The sequence below is a fragment of the Danio rerio genome, chromosome 20, assembly GCF_049306965.1.
Source record: "Danio rerio strain Tuebingen ecotype United States chromosome 20, GRCz12tu, whole genome shotgun sequence".
Classification (NCBI taxonomy): domain Eukaryota; kingdom Metazoa; phylum Chordata; class Actinopteri; order Cypriniformes; family Danionidae; genus Danio; species Danio rerio.
The window spans coordinates 55,295,001-55,313,708 of record NC_133195.1 but is presented as its reverse complement, the minus strand read 5'-3'; the positions used below and the strand labels follow the sequence as shown (position 1 = coordinate 55,313,708).

Below are 18,708 nucleotides of genomic sequence, written 5' to 3'. Positions count from 1 at the left end.
AACTTACACAAGCTATGGCTCATGTCTCACAATGTTTGAACCAGTCCTGTTTAAAACTGAATGTAAGCAAAACAGTTGCCATGTAATTTTCTAAAACAAACATAGCAAATAGGGCAAGGCAGTGGCGCAGTAGGTAGTGCCGTTGCCTTACAGCAAGAAGGTCACTGGGTCGCTGGTTCGAACCTCGGCTCAGTTGGCGTTTCTGTGTGGAGTTTGCATGTTCTCCCTGCCTTCGTGTGGGTTTGCTCCGGGTGCTCCGGTTTCCCCCACAGTCCAAACACATGCATTCAGTGTGTGTGGATGTTTTCCAGAGATGGGTTGCGGCTGGAAGGGCATCCGCTGCGTAAAAACTTGCTGGATAAGTTGGCGGTTCATTCCGCTGTGGCGACCCTGGATTAATAAAGGGACTAAGTCGACAAGAAAATGACTGAATGAACAGTGTACAAGTGTGTGTGAATGAGTGTGTATGGGTGTTTCCCAGTACTGGGTTGTGGCTGGAAGGGCATCCGCTGCGTAAAACATATGCTGGAATAGTTGGTGGTTCAGGGCGACATGGTGGCGCAGTAGGTAGTGTGTCACCTCACCGCAAAAAGGTCGCTGGTTCGAGCCTCGGCTAGGTCAGTTGGCGTTTCTATGTAGAGTTTGCATGTTCTTCCCGCGTTGGCGTGGGTTTCCTCCGGGTGCTCCGGTTTCCCCCACAGTCCAAAGACATGCGGTACAGGTGAATTGGGTAGACTAAATTGTCCGTAGTGTATGAGTGTGATTGAGTGTGTATGGATGTTTCCCAGAGATGGGTTGCAGCTGGAAGGGCATCCGTTGCGTGAAAACACATGCTGGATAATTTGGCGGTTTATTCCTCTGTGGCGACCCCAGATTGATAAAGCGATTAAGCCTAAAAGAAAATGAATGAATGAATGAGTTGGCGGTTCATTCCGCTGCGGTGACTCCAGATGACTAAAGAGACTAAGCTGAAGGAAAAGGAATGAATGAAATTATTTCCAGGAGCACTTGATGGCAGCATTATGACTTAAATGCAGTATGTCATTACCTTATGAACAATCAATGCTCATTAGTCTGCCATTCGCCACGGCTTGTCTCGAATTTACACGGCAATAAAGTGTCAGAAAGAAGCACACAAGAAAACCTTTCCAAATAAAACACAAGTGCCAGATCCCAGATCAGCCCTATAGCAGTGATGACAGCATCTCTAGTTCACTGTACAAATGTTTGATCGAGTCAAATGAATCGTTTTTATATCAGCCTTAAAGTGCTGAGAATCACACGACTCTTTTAATCATAGTTTCCTTCACTACTTCATTTTTAACACTCCTGTGGGGCAATAAATGAATTTCTCTCAATTTAATCGAGCTCATAATAAAAGATGCACATTTCATCATGAAAAAGATTATAATAGGCAGCATGGTGGCGCAATGGGTAGCACAATCACTTCACAGCAAGAAGGTCGCTGGTTCGAGTCCCGGCTGGGTCAGTTCTGTGTGGAGTTTGCATCTTCTGCCTGTGTTGGCGTGGGTTTCCCCTGGGTGCTCCGGTTTCCCCCACAGTCCAAAAATATTTGGAAGAATTGGGTAAGGTAAATAGTCCATAGTGTATGGGTGTTTCCCAGTGATGGGTTGCAGCTGAAAGGGCATCCGCTGTGTAAAACATTTGCTGGATAAGTTGGCGGTTCATTCCACTGTGGCGACCCCAGATTAATAAAGCGACTAAGCCGAAAACAAAATGAATGAATGAATATTCAAATAGTTTTAAACTTCAAGTCAGTGGCACGGTGGCTCAGTGGTTAGCACTGTGGCCTCACAGCAAGAGTGTCACTGGTTCGAGTCCCAGCTGGGCCAGTTGGCATTTCTGTGTGGAGTTTGCATGTTCTCCCTGTGTTGGCGTGTGTAATGTGAAGTGGAAGCTGGCAAAGGGGTGCAGATCTAAACACAGGCCTATTTAGCAGAATAGTCAGGCAAGCAATAGTCAACACAGGGGCAAACAGATGTATACAGGGAATCCAACATAGTGGTCAATAAACAGGCAGAAGGTCAAAAAGCAGGCAGCCTACAATGTAAACAAACAAACAAACAAGGCAAGGGTCAAAACTGGCAAGGCAAGGAAAACGAGTTAGCTTAACAAGCCTCAGCGCTGATATGTGTGTGTGTGTGTGTGTGTGTGTGTGTGTGTGTGTGTGTGTGTGTGTGTGTGTGTGTGTGTGTGTGTGTGTGTGTGTGTGCGCTGTATAAACAGTCCATGTAATCAGATATTTTAAAAATCCTCTGGCTGTGGGTTTGAAATTAGTCAGGATCAGAAACTGGTGTGTGTGTGTGGTGCATGACTGGATCCGTAGTCCATGTTACATTGGATTTGTAGTTCGATAGCGAACTGTGTGTTTACCAGCAATCCACACAGGCTGGATCACAGGTGATCGCGACAGCGTGGGTTTCCTCCGGGTGCTCCGGTCTCTCCCACAGTCCAAACACATGCGCTATAGGGGAATTGATGAACTAAACTGGCGTTGTGTGCTTGAATGAGTGTGAATGGGTGTTTCCCAGTACTGGGTTGCAGCTGGAAGGGCATCCGCTGAATAAAACATGCTGGAATAGTTGGTGGTTCATTCCACTGTGGCAACCCCTGATAAATAAGGGACTAAGCTGAAGGAATATGAATGAATGAATAATGCAACAATAATAATAATAATTTAATAATATTTAATATACAGTAAAAACATGGAGAACTTTTAAACAACTCTTATTGTATGGAAAATAATAAACCATTATGGTAAATAGATTTAAAATTTCTATTTTTTTAATAGCAAACATTTTATTGGGATGGATTGTTAGTGATTGTATGGGCGTTGGCCAGACAGCTACATAAGAACAAAGGAACATTAAGACCTGCTAAAAAAGATTATGACCTAAAACATAAAATATTTTAGTAGATTTAAAACTTTTTAAGGCCTAAAATGTAGTTTTTGAGATTTAAAACATTTAAAGACGCCTTGGACACCCTGTTAATCCAATGTAAAAAGTGTGCTTACACTATAACTTCACTTTGGTCAATGCAGGAAAACGGAAATAGAGCTACAGACACAAACTCAGGCCAAAAAAAAATCAGTAAAGCAACACATACACAAAAAATAACGCCGCGGGTCGACTGTATAAATGAGTGTGTTGCTCTGAAATCAGGAAAACATATGGATCATGGTTTTAAAGCGCTCGGGGAGCAGTTTGAGCCGCTGCGTCTCCTGACTTTGTTTACTTTAAAAAGCCGACCTCGCAATAAAATACAAGGAAATGGTCAAACTGTGCAGGCAAGAACATCAGCTCAGTTCATTATATCTGCCTGAGTGAGGAAAATCCTCTTCCTTTCACAGACTCTAACGCATTGCAAACATACCGCCCGCCCAATGCTTCTGTTTCTGAGGAGTTTTTTTTTTTTGTTTGTTTCTACATTGTAAAAAATATCCGTTAATTAGCAGTTTTCAGTATTTTGTGATTGTTTATTTCTGCTTTTGCATTGCATTATAGGAGCTTAATCTTCTTTCCAACAACTTTTAACCTTGATAAGTGAGTTTTATGTCTGGGTTGGTGTTGCATATTACGCTACAAACACCTTGTTATAAACTGCCAGCACATTTTCTGTTATTTTACAGGTTTATTTCTCTTTATTTTATTTTCTTATACATTATATTAATATTATTTCTAACGATTAAAATGTCAATAAAAGTCACTTTCTTAAACTGTAGAGTCGAACTTTCAACATCAAAAGTCGACAGAGCAGAGATCAACATCCCATAATGCAATTCACAACCAGAAATGAATGGAAAACACAAAATACAGAGACTGTTCATTAGCAAATGTTTTTCACAGTGTCGTCTAAATGTCAAAAAATGTTGAAATCAAGAACTGTTTTTTCGGCGCAATAGCCTAGTGGTTAGTGTGCTGACATATAGTGCAGTAGCATTTAAGGGCGTCCCAAGTTCGAATCCTGGCTCGAGGACATTTCCCGTCCCTATCCCCCCTCTCTCTCTTTCCCACTTTGATTCCTGTCTAAAACACTGTCTTTTGCCCTAATAAAGGCAAAAAGGCTAAAAATAAATCTTTTTTTTTATTTAAAAAGAACCGTTTTCTTGAAAAGGTCAAATTTATTGTTTTGTTTTCAGAAATAGTAAGTCAAATTAAGTAAGTTTGTCCCTAAAACAAGCTAAAATGGCAGTCCAGGCTCATTATTGATATGTATCCCTATATAAATTTAATCTTGATAAGTGAGTTTTATGTCTGGGTTGGTGTTGTATATTACGCTACAAACATCTTGTAATAAACTGCCAGCATATTTTCTGTTATTTTACAGGTTTATTTCTCTATATTTATTTTCTTCTACATTATTATTATTATTTCTAACGACTAAAATGTCAATAAAAGTCACTTTGTTAAACTGTAGAGTTAAATTTTCAATGTCAAAAGTCAACAGAGCAGAGATCACCATTCCATAATGCAATTCACAACCGGAAATAAATGGAAAACACACAATACAGAAACTGTTCATTAGCAGATGTTTCTTACAGGGTAATCTAAACATCTAAAAATTCTGAAATAAAGAACCGTTTAAAGGTAAAGGTAAAAATGTTGTTTCGTTTTCAGAAATAATAAGTCAAAATTAAGGGTTTGCCTTAAATCAAGCTAAAATGACAACTCATTATTGATACGTACCCCTATATACATTTCTGGAGAGCGCCAAATTCGTCCCAGGAGCTATTTTTTTTTATTTTTTTTTACAGTTTTTGTTTTACGAATACACCAGATTCCGCTGTGTATGCTTTTGAGATCTCAAACTTCTCTGGCTAATGCCATCGGCATCTGCTCTTCTCGCGTAAATCCACCAGAGGCCGATGTAGACTGACTGACTGATCAATCGATACACCCGCCCACCCCTTCCCTAAACCCCACCGATAGTGTTTTTAAAAGCACCGATTAGGGTTGGGTCAATAGACAATGCCATCGTCCATCACTGATGGCCTGAAGACATCATGATGCTCAGCAGGCATCACAATCCAATCAAGGATGTACCACTGGATGGCGTCTCACTATAGTTAAACAATATATATTTATTTAATCTTGTCTCTAACGACTCTTCTGTCTTTTGAATCTATCAGGTAGCGTGTCACAGCGTCAGTATACTGCTTCAATCTTTCACTTTCACGCTTGTACTTAGTCATTTTAGTGAAAACCTCAGATACTGTTGGTTGGCTGCTGTTGGCTTTGCACCTGTTTTACCAACCAAGTTTGTCGACGCTATTATAACAACACAGATCACTCTGCCTATTCATGCCAGAGTCCTGCGGAAAAAGGGATTGACAGGTGGTCATTTGTGTGTAACGGATAAAATGACCAATTATTGGTAATGGATAAAACAAAGACCAGGCGGGTCAGCTAGTTGAAATGGTAGGCAACAAATAATTAATTCATTATGAATTAATTAGTTATTCGTAAATAATAAATTCACCACCGCCTACAATGACGATGCCATTGTCCATTGCGATGTTTCACATTAGACATCGTCGATGCTAAATTGGTCGACATCGCGCAACCCTGGCACCGATTGACCAGCGACCACTAACTTCCTTTAAAAAAGCCCTCGCCTGATTTCTACCATGTTTTCAGTTCTTTCCACTTTTTCACCCTGTTATTGTTTATAAAAAAAATGTGGCTGTTGTTTTTGTCTAACCTGCTTTCTGGAACCGTTTGTCGCCACACTCAAACCCTATCGTCATGGTTAACTCCTCTCTGCACCTCAAGTACACTGACATAAGTGGCGAGCAACTGGATAAACTGGTAACAGTGGGAAAGCCGTCCACACGGAGGTAAGAGATCAGCTGGTAAGCAGGAAAAACAACAGCGTCATATGCTTCATAGAATTTGTTTTAAAGATGAAATGCAGCCATACATACCTCTGGCTTCATAATTCACGATCTCCAGAAATGTATATAGGGCTACACTTTCAGAATGAGCCTACAGTGCTGAGCATTACTGACTACACTCTATTATCAAAAGGAACATTTTTATCTCTTTCTCAGTGAATATGTATTCAAAATATGTATTATATGTGATAAGAAAGTCTTATTTGTTTTATTTCACTTTAAGCTGTATAGAAGTGTCTTGAAGAATATCTAGTCAAATGTTATGTACTGTCATCATGGAAAAGATAAAGTTATTATAGATGAGTTATTAAAACTATTATGATTAGAAATGTGCTGAAAAAATCTGCTCTCCGTAAAACAGAAATTGGGGAAAAAATAAAAAGGGGGGCGAATAATTCAGGGGGGCTAATAATTATGACTATATTTATTAAAATAATATTTTAGTGCCCAAACATATTTAGAATTGGAAAGATAATATAATTTAAAAAAATTACAACCAACTTAATTCCAGCTATATTTTTATGTTTTTTGCTTCTTTTTTTAAATTTGTATGTAACATTTTTGTATAACATATAAATGTACACTGAAAAAAATTATTCAAAGATGATTCCTTGGATTTACTCAATTTTTTTACGTTAAGTGGTTCTAAACAATTTATTTGTGTTGAATTTAAACAAACAAATTAAGTTGAACATTATTAAACTTAATTTGTTTGTTTAAATTCAACACAAATACATTGTTTGCAACAATTCTGCATGCAACACTTTTTTCAGTGCAGCTGTACTAGGTTTTGGACCGTTACCGTGAGTTATTTTGCTAGAGTAGCTCCAGATTTAGCTTCAGTAATGACTAATCTAATGCATATGCACAAATATAATATTGCATAGCTTTCTATTAAAAATATTTATTTAAAAGAGAGATTTGTGAGGGGTGAACTGAGCACTGTATGTTGCAAAATTATTAGCCCTTGAGTGAACTTTTGGATTTCTTTTTCCAATATTTCCCAAATGATGTTGAACAGATTCAGGAAATTTTCACAGTATTTCCAATAATATTTTTTCTTCTGGAGAAAGTCTGATTTGTTTTATTTTAGCTATAATAAAAGCAGTTCTTAATTGTTTTAAACACATTTTAAGGTCAATATTATTAGCCCCCTTCAGCAATATTAGTTTTGCATTGTCTCCAGAACAAACCACTGTTATACAATGACTTGCCTAATTACCCTAACCTTACCCTAATTACCCTACACTGAAAAAAGTGTTGCATGCAGAATTGTTGCAAACAATTTATTTGTGTTGAATTTAAACAAACAAATTAAGTTTAATAATGTTCAACTTAATTTGTTTGTTTAAATTCAACACAAATAAATTGTTTAGAACCACTTAACGTAAAAAAATTGAGTAAATCCAAAGAATCATCTTTGAATAATTTTTTTTCAGTGTAGTTAAGCCTTAAAATGTCACTTTAAGGTAAATATTAGTAACTATTAAAACATCTAGCTAAATATAGTCATCATGGCAAAGATATACGAAATCAGTTATTAGAAAAGAGTTATTAAAACTATTATGATTAGAAATATTTTCTCCATTGAAGAGAAATGGCCTAAAAAGACCTAATAATTCTGACTTCAATCTCAATTTGACAATCCAATTCAAGCCATATAAAGCAGCAGTGTGTAATTTTGATTAATCACGCAGCTTGTCATGCTTTCTATGTGCACAAATTAAAAAAAGCACGTCTTAAAAAGCGCAGTTCATCTTGAAATGACATCTCTCTGAAGCTGCTTCCTTTCGGGACCCCGGTGGATACACCATTAAACCATAGGGAGGAGAGAAAACCTGCCGAGCACTAAAATAAAGTTATGTCAAAACCATTCAGCCAGCTTATTCTCCGAGGGCCCCCGAAACATTACAAGCCCTCCGCTTTATATGAATGGGCACTAACAGACATGTTTTTGCCATTGTGATTTGTCCAGATCTGCAGGCATATCCTGTGGTCCATCAGAAAACAGCCTTAGTTTCAATTTAGTGTCTCCCTGAAGGACCCCGGCTTCCTATTTCCAGTGGAAATCGTATAAAGCTTTTCGTTCACATCTTCAGCGCTTCAAAAGAGAGCAATGAGCTGACAGTTTGATGTCTTAAGCGAGATCGCAAATCATTTACAATCATTCAAGTTCAATATATATATGTATATATATATATATATATATATATATATATATATATATATATATATATATATATATAAAATAAAGCTTCTGTGGCATTCATGAAGCTTGTGTGCGTAATGTGCATCTGTCAGGAAGATGGCAAGTGTTTCATTTTCTCACAGTAATTTCACAGAACTCTATAAAGTCAGAGGAGGAAAGGCCCGGTTATTTTATTGCTGCGCCTCTGTATTATAAGATGTATCTGTAGAGCTTTAGTTTAAAATAAAAAAATGTAAAAGTATTTAAGATACTGTAATTTTGAATGATATTATTATTATTATTATTAATACTAATCATTTTATTGTGTTTTATTAATTATTATACTGAACTTTTATTTTGAAAATTTTCACAGAACTCTATACAGTCAGGCGAGGAAAGGCCTGTGCTGTATGTGAGAAGTTCCTGGATGACCCGCTACTTCCGGCGAGATTCTAAAGTGCACATCGAATGGACACTATCCCATAATGCACCACGAAATATTAATGAATGGAAGTGACACAACTGACGTGGGTAGGTCATGCGATGATGACTAAATGGCGGATGCAGTACGTCTGAGTTCCACTCATACTCTCATTCATACTGTATAGAACACACTTTTCTAACGGCCGAGTTGTACATTCAAATTCAAATCCAGTATCTATTGAGCAGTAGGCGATTTCGGATGTTGCCCTGGTTATTTTATTGTTGTGCCTCTGTACTACAATATGTATCTGTAGAGTTTTAATTTAAAAATAAACATTTAAAAAGAATTTAAGAAACATTCATGCTGCATTTAATTTTAAATACTAACTTTTATGGCCATTTTTATGCTTGTTATTGATTTCATTGTATTTATTTATTGTTATACTAAACTTTTATTTAGAAAATTTTCACAGAACTCTATAAAGTCAGAGGAGGAAAGGCCTGGCTATTTTATTGCTGCGCCTCTGTATGGGGTATATGCCGAAGCATGCTAATAGGACTTGCCAGTAACCTGGGTTAAGTGCTTTCGGTGAACTGTTTGCCATTGCAAAATCGGCGCGTTTAAGGTCTGTATTCTTTAGAAATCCACGATATCCAATATTCAATGGAGCTTCTGCGCTAACCTGCCGATTCTGACGGGCGCGTGCGTGTAAACGGCTTTTTGTCTCATTTTACGCTTGAGCAACTAAATGAATGCCAAAGTTTATTTAATTGATTGTATTTTAACTATATTACAACATCAATGCTGTAACAGGAACCGTATAAAATGGAAAAAACTCACAATAACCAGTACGTTCACACCGAAAGCGGCGAGAGCGTCCAAGGTCGCTCTGGCCGCCCTGGCGACAACGCTGTCTGCCTTCAGCTCCGGCGGCGAGAGCGTCAAAACTCGCTACATTGATCTCATACTTAAAGGAGCCGTTGCAGCATATCAGTTACATTCCTGCATAAGACATGTTTTTAGCGTGAAAATGTTGCGCACTTCATATCAAATTCATATAACAATGGAAGATCAAGTTGCGTGTGGTGTGGCTTTGCTCTATTTATCCAATATGTGTCCATATATCTGAAATATCCTGAAGCAGCAGTACTGTTTTGTACTGTCACATCGCGTGAGATTCCCGCTTTTTAAAGATAAATTTATATAACATTAATGAACATCAGTAACTCGCCAGTAACTTATTTAATGTATGTTCCTGTAAGAAAACATTGTAAATAATTGGAAATCCGGCGACCGCAATAATCAAACCCTTGGGAACAACTGTGGTCGGAACCAAAGTTCACAGGTCTGTGTTCTCTGAACTGCTATCAAGCGGTGGACGTCTTTATTCTGATTGCTTGCCGCCGAACCGCGTCATAGCTCATAACCATAAAGTTGACTTCATTTCAACTCTCCTCGACGCTCACGCCGGCGAAGACGTGCCGCACTGCTCCTCGCCGCTTATCGTCGCCTATCGCCGCCGGCTCTCATTGAAAATGAATGACTTCCAGCTACTTTGACGCTCTTGCCGCTTTCGCTGTGAACGTACGGTAACAGGTCACCGGAGGTTTATCAGCATGGGAACAGCACTAGCTCAGCATATACCCTATTATAATATGTATCTGTGGAGTTTTAGTTTAAAATAAAAATATTAAAAAGTATTTACGAAACAGCATGTTGCTTTTAATGTTAAATACTAATATTTAAGGCTATTTTTATTGTTATTTATTTTATTGTATTTGATTAATTATTATACTGAACTTTTATTTTGAAAATTTTCACAGAACTCTATACAGTCAGTAAAGGAAAGGCTTGTGCTGTGAATATGTGAGAAATTCCCGGAAGACCTACTACTTCCGGCGACATTTTGAAGTGCACATCAAATAGACACTACACTATCCCATAATGCACCATGAAATATACATGAATGGGAGTAAAGCGACACAACTGACTTGGGTAGGTCATGTGATGATGACAAAATGGCGGCTGTAGTACGTCTGAGTTCCACTCATAAGCTGCGTCCCAAATCGCATACTTATGCACTATTCTGCGCCATTTTGTAGTATAAATAGTGTAAGTAGTGTGTTCACACTGAGAAGTCTAAAAATAAAAGGAGCACTTTAATTACCCGGATGATGCACTCATTCAGCCGGTAAAGTGAAGTGTGTAATGATGGACAATTCACGCACTCAACGACCGCAGGTTTGCTTACGTAGCGGAAGGGGCGGAGCTATCAGGCGCACGTGTTGGATAACTTTATTTATTTTGGATGGTGAAAGCTAAATTCTCCTACCAGAGTGATTATAGCGCCTCCCGATGGTGAATGCAGCAATACTCACGGCAGGTATTATTTGATAATTCGGTCGTTTATTTCACTGATTTGGCAACCGTCAAACGTCATCAGGGAAACGGTTTGAATTTCCGCTTAGTAAAAAACATTAGTGTGCCATTTGGGACGCCACGTATACTATCCTGTTGAGTGTGTAAGTGCATAAGTACATAGTGCATGAGTGCATAGTGTATAGTGTGCCATTTGGGACGCAGCTATACTCTCATTCATACTGCATAGAACACACTTCTTTAATGGCCGAGTTGTACATTCAAATTCAAATCCAGTATCTATTGAGTTAGTAGGCGATTTCGGACGCAGCCCTGGTTATTTTATTGCTTTGTACTATAATATGTATCTGTAGCATATGTTTTACACAGCGAATGCTCTTTCAGCTGAAACCCAGTACTGGGAAACACCCATACACATTCATTCACACATATACACTACAGCCAATTTAGTTCATCATTTCCCTATAGTGCATGTGTTTGGAAACCGGAGCACTCAGAGGAAACCCACACCAACACAGGGAGAACATGCAAACTCCACACTGAAATGCCAACTGGCCCAGCTGGGACTCGAACCAGCGACTTTCTTGCTGTTAGGCGACAGTGCTAACCACTGAGGCAATGTGCCTCCCTATTGTTATCTCTATTATTACTAATTAAAGCAGCGTAATCCATCTGTCAGACCCCTCCCTCTGTCCACCGGTGCCCCACAAGGTTCAGCTTTAAGCCCTTTGCTATTTTCTCTCTACATAAACGAGCTTCCATGATGTCTCCAGAAAGATGGCCAGTGTTTAATTGCATCGCGGCGCTTTCACAGAACTCTATAAAATCAGAGGAGGAAAGGCCTGCTCGTTTTATTGCTGCTCCTCTGTACTATAACTCTCGCCGAGGGCCGAAGTAAATGATTACGGCCTTTCTGGAGGGACGCTTCTCCACAAATGTCACCGTTTCTTAAGCAGCAGATGTTTAAGGAATGATGTCAATGTGTCAGGACAGCCTATATCTTTCACAGCGCTGGAAATATTGCTGTAAAGATGAACATGCTAATACCATCTGCATTCGCTCTAATTCAGCGCTCAGAACTGTGATCATATTATAGTCACGTACTGTATTAAAAGTCAACAGGTTCCACATAAGTGCTGTTAAAAAATGCAAATGTATGTTTTCTGGTTTGTGACCATTGTTGAGATACACGTTGAGTTATTTGAAGCAGATTACATACAATAGGACATCTATATATGATTTAAATTGTTATATTAAATAGCCCTTGTTATGGGTTTTTGACCTTCATGCAGTGTGTAACACAGCTCTAAGTGAAATATCCAGCCGATGTTTAAATCTAAAGTGCACCGTGTTTAGAACTACCGATTCATCTATAATAGTCGACTCATAGTGCTTTAAATGAATCACCACTGAAACGAATCTTTAGCAGTGTTGCCGTGACGCCAATACAGAACTCAAGCTTCGCCCATTTGTTGCAGTCTCAGACCCGGGAAAATGTAACCCCCCGGCCCCGCCCACACTGTAGAAAGAAAAGGAGGAAGTGTACACTGTAGCAGATCCCGGCTGAATCATGTCATGAAGACACTGTGCTCTGAAGTGTGAGGGTAAGATGAGGCTGTGAAGAGTCAGTGGGTGAGGTTTATACCTCAGCATTATAGCCCCAGCCTTGAGCTGTGTTCCTGTCATTTTTCTGACGAGTGCTTCAGCAATCTACACGCTTACAACGGGGGATTCATCAGCCGTTTGTTAAAGCAAGGATCAGGAAAAGAATATTGATGTGTGGGACTTTGTCAGAGCTTGACAGGAACTTTATCAGTACACAGTTCATGGATCAGTTTCTTCCTCCATGTCACAAGTCTAAGTAACTGAAGTGTGATTAAAATGGTTGAAGCCTTGTTTTCTCTAGCTTGCAAATTATGTATTTAATTGTGTTTTGTTACCTGTAACTAGGGGCGATTTTTATGTAATTTTTTAAGTAAAATAAAATACCTATTTTAAAATGTACAGTAGCACATTAAAATAGATTTAATTATTTTTATTTTATAATAATAATAACAGCAATACTAATAATAATCATATTAACGATGAAAGTAGTGATAATAATACTACTAACAATAATATTACTTTACTATTATTACTTTATAGACAAAAATATTAGTTGTGTAATTTTAATATAATATAAAATGAATATTAATTATTAGATTTCTTTTTTAAAATACTTGATTTACAGTGAAATATTATGGTTAACATTTTTAATTTAGTTTTTTGAAACAAAATGCACACTAAGCTGTGTATTTCAGATTCGTAAAAAAAGGCCATAGTTTACCCAACAATTAAAGTTTTCTCACACCCATGTGATTATAAACATTTGAGTTTCTTACATAGTTCATATTTGCAAAAATCTAGACAGCGCCCTCTAGTGGATTTTCCATATAAAATGTAGGATAGCGTTCCTTCTCATACTTCAGCCTCCACATCAAAGTTCCTGAAAGCAAAGAAGCTTAGGGTGCTCCAGGATTGGCCAGCCCATCACCAGACACGAACATTATTGAGCATGTCTGGGGTAAGATGAAGGAGGATGCATTGAAGATGAATCCAAAGACTCTTGATGAACTCTGAGAGTCCTGCAAGTCTTGCTACCATTCCAGATGACTTTATTAATCAGTGGTTTGAGTCATGTCAGAGATGTATGGATGCAGTCCTCCAAGCTCATGATGGAGTCAGACACAATATTCATTCTGTCTCCACTGCAGCAGGACTTTATATTCTATACTGGACATTATTTCTGTTCAGTGATGAGACTTTAGTCTGAGCAGAGTCAGACCTTACTGTCCTAATCAAATCATTAATAATCAAGACATGATCAGATTTTATTGTGCTCAAATAAGCAAAATCTAGAGGCCTTTGCCTTTCATATGAGACACTTCTGATACCAAATCATCAACTAGAAGTTTTTATTTGTTGTTCCTAAAACTTCGATAAATGACAAGACTTTTGACAGGCTGTGTATGACTCTGAATGAAACTCTGTATAATTCTGAGCATGAGCAAATGATGGAGTTTTCGTTTTTGAGTGAACTGCCCCTTTAACTCCACACACAGCAGCTCAACATCAAGCTGCTATTTTGGTCAAAAGTGAGCGCATCTAATCTATTTTGCGTGCTCGGCAAATAAAACCGAACGCATCTGACCTAAAATAAAAGGTGGTGTGGGAATGATGGAGTATCATCTGCTGCCGAACTGGATACTCGTTCTGGGAGCGCGCAGCAGCTTTTCTGTCCCCTGCACATGTTGCGCTGGTGCGAGCGTAATGAGGGCTTTTCTCTCTGGCCGAGGCGTAATTAACATTGCAGGCATTGCCGTCTGACGTGTTGAATAATTACCCACTCCTCAACGACATGCCGGTTACTGCAGCGCAGGTGAAACGGTAACCTGACCCCAGCCAGCTGCTGCTTCGTGGAGGCCGTCATCAGCGGATTGACCTCAGCAAGATGCTACCAGCGGAGCCGCGGCGGAAAACCTGGAGAAACGAGCCACACAACACACAAGTGACTTTAAAACACATGATATTTAAATATGTGGGAAAAGTACTATCAATAGATACTAATTAGTACTGCCGAATGATTAATCACGATTAATCACATCATTAATCAAATGTTTGTATTTACATAATATATACAGTTGAAGTCGGAATTATTCGCCCTCCTGTGATTTTTAAAAAATATTTCCCAAATGATGTTTAACAGATTCCGGAATTTTTCACAGTATTTTCTCTAATATTTTTTCTTCTGGAGAAATTCTTTTTTGTTTTATTTCAGCTAGAATAAAAGCAGTTTTTAATTGTTTTTAAATTAAGAGTGTCTTTCAGATTTTATATTGATTAAATATTTTCCACATGCAATAATTTAATCTAAAACTTAATTTAATAGTTATTTAAAGGCAAAAATTTTTCACAGTTTTACAATTTTCTTACTGCATTTTTGATCAAATGAATGCAGTTTCTTGCATAATTCTTTGAATACTGCTCAAATATTTTCCACAGCAATAATAATAATTGTGTTTCTCCTCTATCATGGTCTGTTCTCGATCTTCATCATTGCGTCATTAAAATAACTCCTCCAATTTCTTTTTTATAAATGGTGTGAGTGTGTATTAATATAGCTCATGTTTTTAAAAAAATTCAGCTTTGTACCAAATAATTAAAAAAACATAAATGCAAATTTTTTAAGTTTTGCTCTTCTGCTCTTGATCATGAAAACGTCATTAAACTTTGTAAAGTGTGTATTAATATAGCTCAAGCTCTTCAAAACTGAGCTTTGCACCACAGAAATAAATTACATTTTACAATGTAATCCACCATAAAACAGCTATTTAAAATGCTAATAATAATTCACATTTTTTATCGTATTTTTAATTCAGTAAATCACGAGTTTTAATAAAGCTTATGTTCCTGACAATTCAGCTTTGCAACACATAATTTAAAAAATTACAATTTTATTTCAATGCAAAATTGAATTTAATTAACCTTTCTTTAAAAGCTAATAATATTTCACAGTTTGACCGTTTTAACTGAGTTTCTTGCATCATTTTTAAAAATTACTGAATATTTTTCACAGCAATAATTTAAATTAATCTAAAATGTTATTTCATTCGTTCTTTAAATGCAAATATTTCCCATTATTACTGTATTTTTTATCAAATAAATGCAGAGCTTTTTGCATATTTCTTTGAATTATTGATCAAATATTTTCCACAGCAATAATTTTATTTAATTTTAAATTTTATTTTATTTAATACAGTTCTTTAAATGAAAATATTTCCCAGTTTTACCATTTTTACTGTATTTTTAATCAAATAAACGCAGTTTCTTGCATAATTCTTTGAGTTATTGATTAAATATTGTCCACAGCAATAATTTAATTTAAACAAAATTAGAATTTAATCTAATAGTTCTTTAAATGCGAATATTTCCCAGATTTACATTTTTTGTGTTATTTTTAATCAAATAAACGCAGAGTTTTTTGCATAATTATTTGAATTCTTGATCAAACATTTTCCACAGTAATAATTGTATTTAATCTAAAATTTAATTATTTTATAGCAATTTAATAGCTATTTAAATGCAAATATTTACCATTTTTACATTTATTTACTGTGTTGCTTAAATATTTTCCACAGCAATAACAATCATGTTTCCTCCTCATCACAGCCTGCTCTTAATCTTCATCATCAAAGCATGATTAAGATAACTCCTTTACTTGCTATGGAGTAAACTGTGAAAGTGTGTATTAATATAGCTTGAGCTCTTCAAAATTCAGCTTTGCAGCACATAAATAAGTATAATTTTACAACATAACACAACAGGAAACCATCATTTAAAATGCTAATAACACTTCACATTTTTACCTTTTTTAAAAATCACAAGTTTTAATAAAACTTATGTTCTTGGCAATTCAGCTTTGCACCATATCATTAAATATAATTACAATTTTATTTAAGTGGAAAAATTATTTAATTAAATTCTATTTAAAAGCCAATAATATTTCCCAATTTTACATTTTTAACTATATTTTAGTGGAATAAATAAAATTTTTTTTGCATCATTTTTAAATTACTGATCAAATATTTTCCACAGTAATAATTTAATTTAATTAACAATTTTCTTTTATTTAATACAGTTCTTTAAATGCAAATATTTCCTAGTTTTGACATTTTTACTGTATTTATAATCAAATAAATGCAATTTCCTTGTATAATTCTTTGAATTATCGATCCAATATTTTCAACAGCAAACATTTAATTTAATCTAAATCTTAATTAAATTTTGTAGCAATTTAAATGCAAATATTTAACATTTTTATATTTATTTTACTGTATTTTTGATCAAATAAATTACCAGTTTTGTGCGTAATTCGTTAAATTATTGATCAAATATTTTCCAAAGCAATAACTTAACTTAAAATTTAACTTAATTTATTAGTTATTTAAATGCAAATATTTCCCCGTTTTACCAGTTTTACTGTGTGTTTGATCAAATAAATGCAGAGTTTCTTGCATAACTCTCTGAATTATTGATCCAGTATTTTCCAAAGCAATAATTTAATTTAATGGAAAATTTTATTTAATGTAATAGTTATTTAAACACAAATATTTCCAATTTTTACTGTATTTGTGATAAAATTATTGCTGTGGAAAATACTTGATCAATAATTCGAAGGGATTATGCCGAAACTCTGCATTTATTTAATTTAATCAAAAAAAATTATTTTATTTAGTTAAGTTCTTTAAATGCAAATACTTCCTAGTTTTGACATTTTTACTGTATTTATAATTAAATAAATAATTCCTTAAATTATTGATCAAACATTTTCCACGACAATAATTTAATCTAAAATTGTATTTAGTTTAATAGTTATTTAAATGCAAATATTTCCCATTTCACTGAATTTTTAATCAAATAAATGCAGTTTTTCTCGCACAATTCTTAAAATTATTGATCAAATATTTTCAACAGCAATCATTTAATTTATCCAAATTTTTGTTAAATTTAATAGCTATTTAAATGCAAATATTTACCATTTTTACATTTATTTTTTGATCAAACTAATGAAGAGATTGGTGTATAATTCTTTAAATCATTGCTCAAATATTTTCCACAGCAATAATAATCATTGTGTTTCTCCTCCATCACAGCCTGCTCTTAATCTTCATCATAACACGTCATTAAAATAACTCCACATTTTCTTTGGAGTAAACTGTGAGAGTGTGTATTAATATAGCTCATGTTCTTGTATCGTTACACTTTTAAGTGCATGCAAACTGTGAACCGGACCCCCCGTGTGCCGCTCTTTATGGGTCTCCCGATTCCTGGAGTTTCATCCATTCAACAATCCGCCTTGAACTGGGAAAGACGATCGGCTCGTGTTTCCTATTGGAGAAACTCAGGATACTTTTGAAAGCGTCTCCTGACATTCAGATTAAGCTCCCAGCGTCGTCCCACGGGGAGGTTTGCCCTACCAAAGCCATCCGGCAGAGTTATTTGCACTGCTTTTTTCTTTTTTTTTCTTCTTTTTTTTAATTCCCTTAAGAAATGAGAAAGAGTCTATTAGAGTTACGGCTCCAGAGTCAACAGGTTGAAATGAAATCAGCGGCGGGTGAGCTCTGAGTGTATATGCTGACTTGTTTTATTTGTTGTAATTGTAATTTGTATTATTATATCATATTTATTATATTTATTCATTTATTTATGGTGGCAACACTGCAATATTGTTGTTTATCAGTTAATGTATAACACTAAAATAATGGTCCATTAGTTATTGTGTTTACTAACAAACAAACAATTATTTATACATTTATTATTATGTTGCAATTGTAATTTGAATTATTATTATTATTTATTTGTTTATTTGTTTTTTATTTATTTATTTATTTATTTATTTATTTATTTATTTATTTATTTATTTATGGTGGCAACACCATTATATTGTTGCTTATCAGTTAATGTAAAACACTAAAATAATGGTCCAGTAGTTAATGTGTTTATTAACTAACAAACAATTATTTATACATTTTTATTATGTTGCAATTGTAATTTGAATTATTTTTATTTATTTGTTTGTTTGTTTATTTATTTATTTATTTATTAATTTTATTTATTTATTTATTTATTTATTTATTTATTTATTTATTTATGGTGTCAACACTACAATATTGTTGCTAATCAGTTAATGTATGACACTAAAATAATGGTTCAGTAGTTAATGTGTCTACAAACAAACAAACAATAATTTATACTTTTATT

General features: G+C 35.5%; 1 long non-coding RNA gene across 5 annotated transcripts in view; it reads right to left on the bottom strand.

The window, feature by feature from the left end:
* Positions 1-13,764: 13,764 nt before the first annotated feature.
* Positions 13,765-18,708, bottom strand: part of LOC141379469 (uncharacterized) — a 126,003-nt gene continuing 121,059 nt past the window's right edge. For all 5 annotated transcript variants that reach the window (XR_012396216.1, XR_012396213.1, XR_012396212.1 and 2 more), the window contains one exon: positions 13,765-14,427. This is a non-coding gene — a long non-coding RNA (uncharacterized lncRNA). The remainder of the gene's footprint in view (positions 14,428-18,708) is intronic.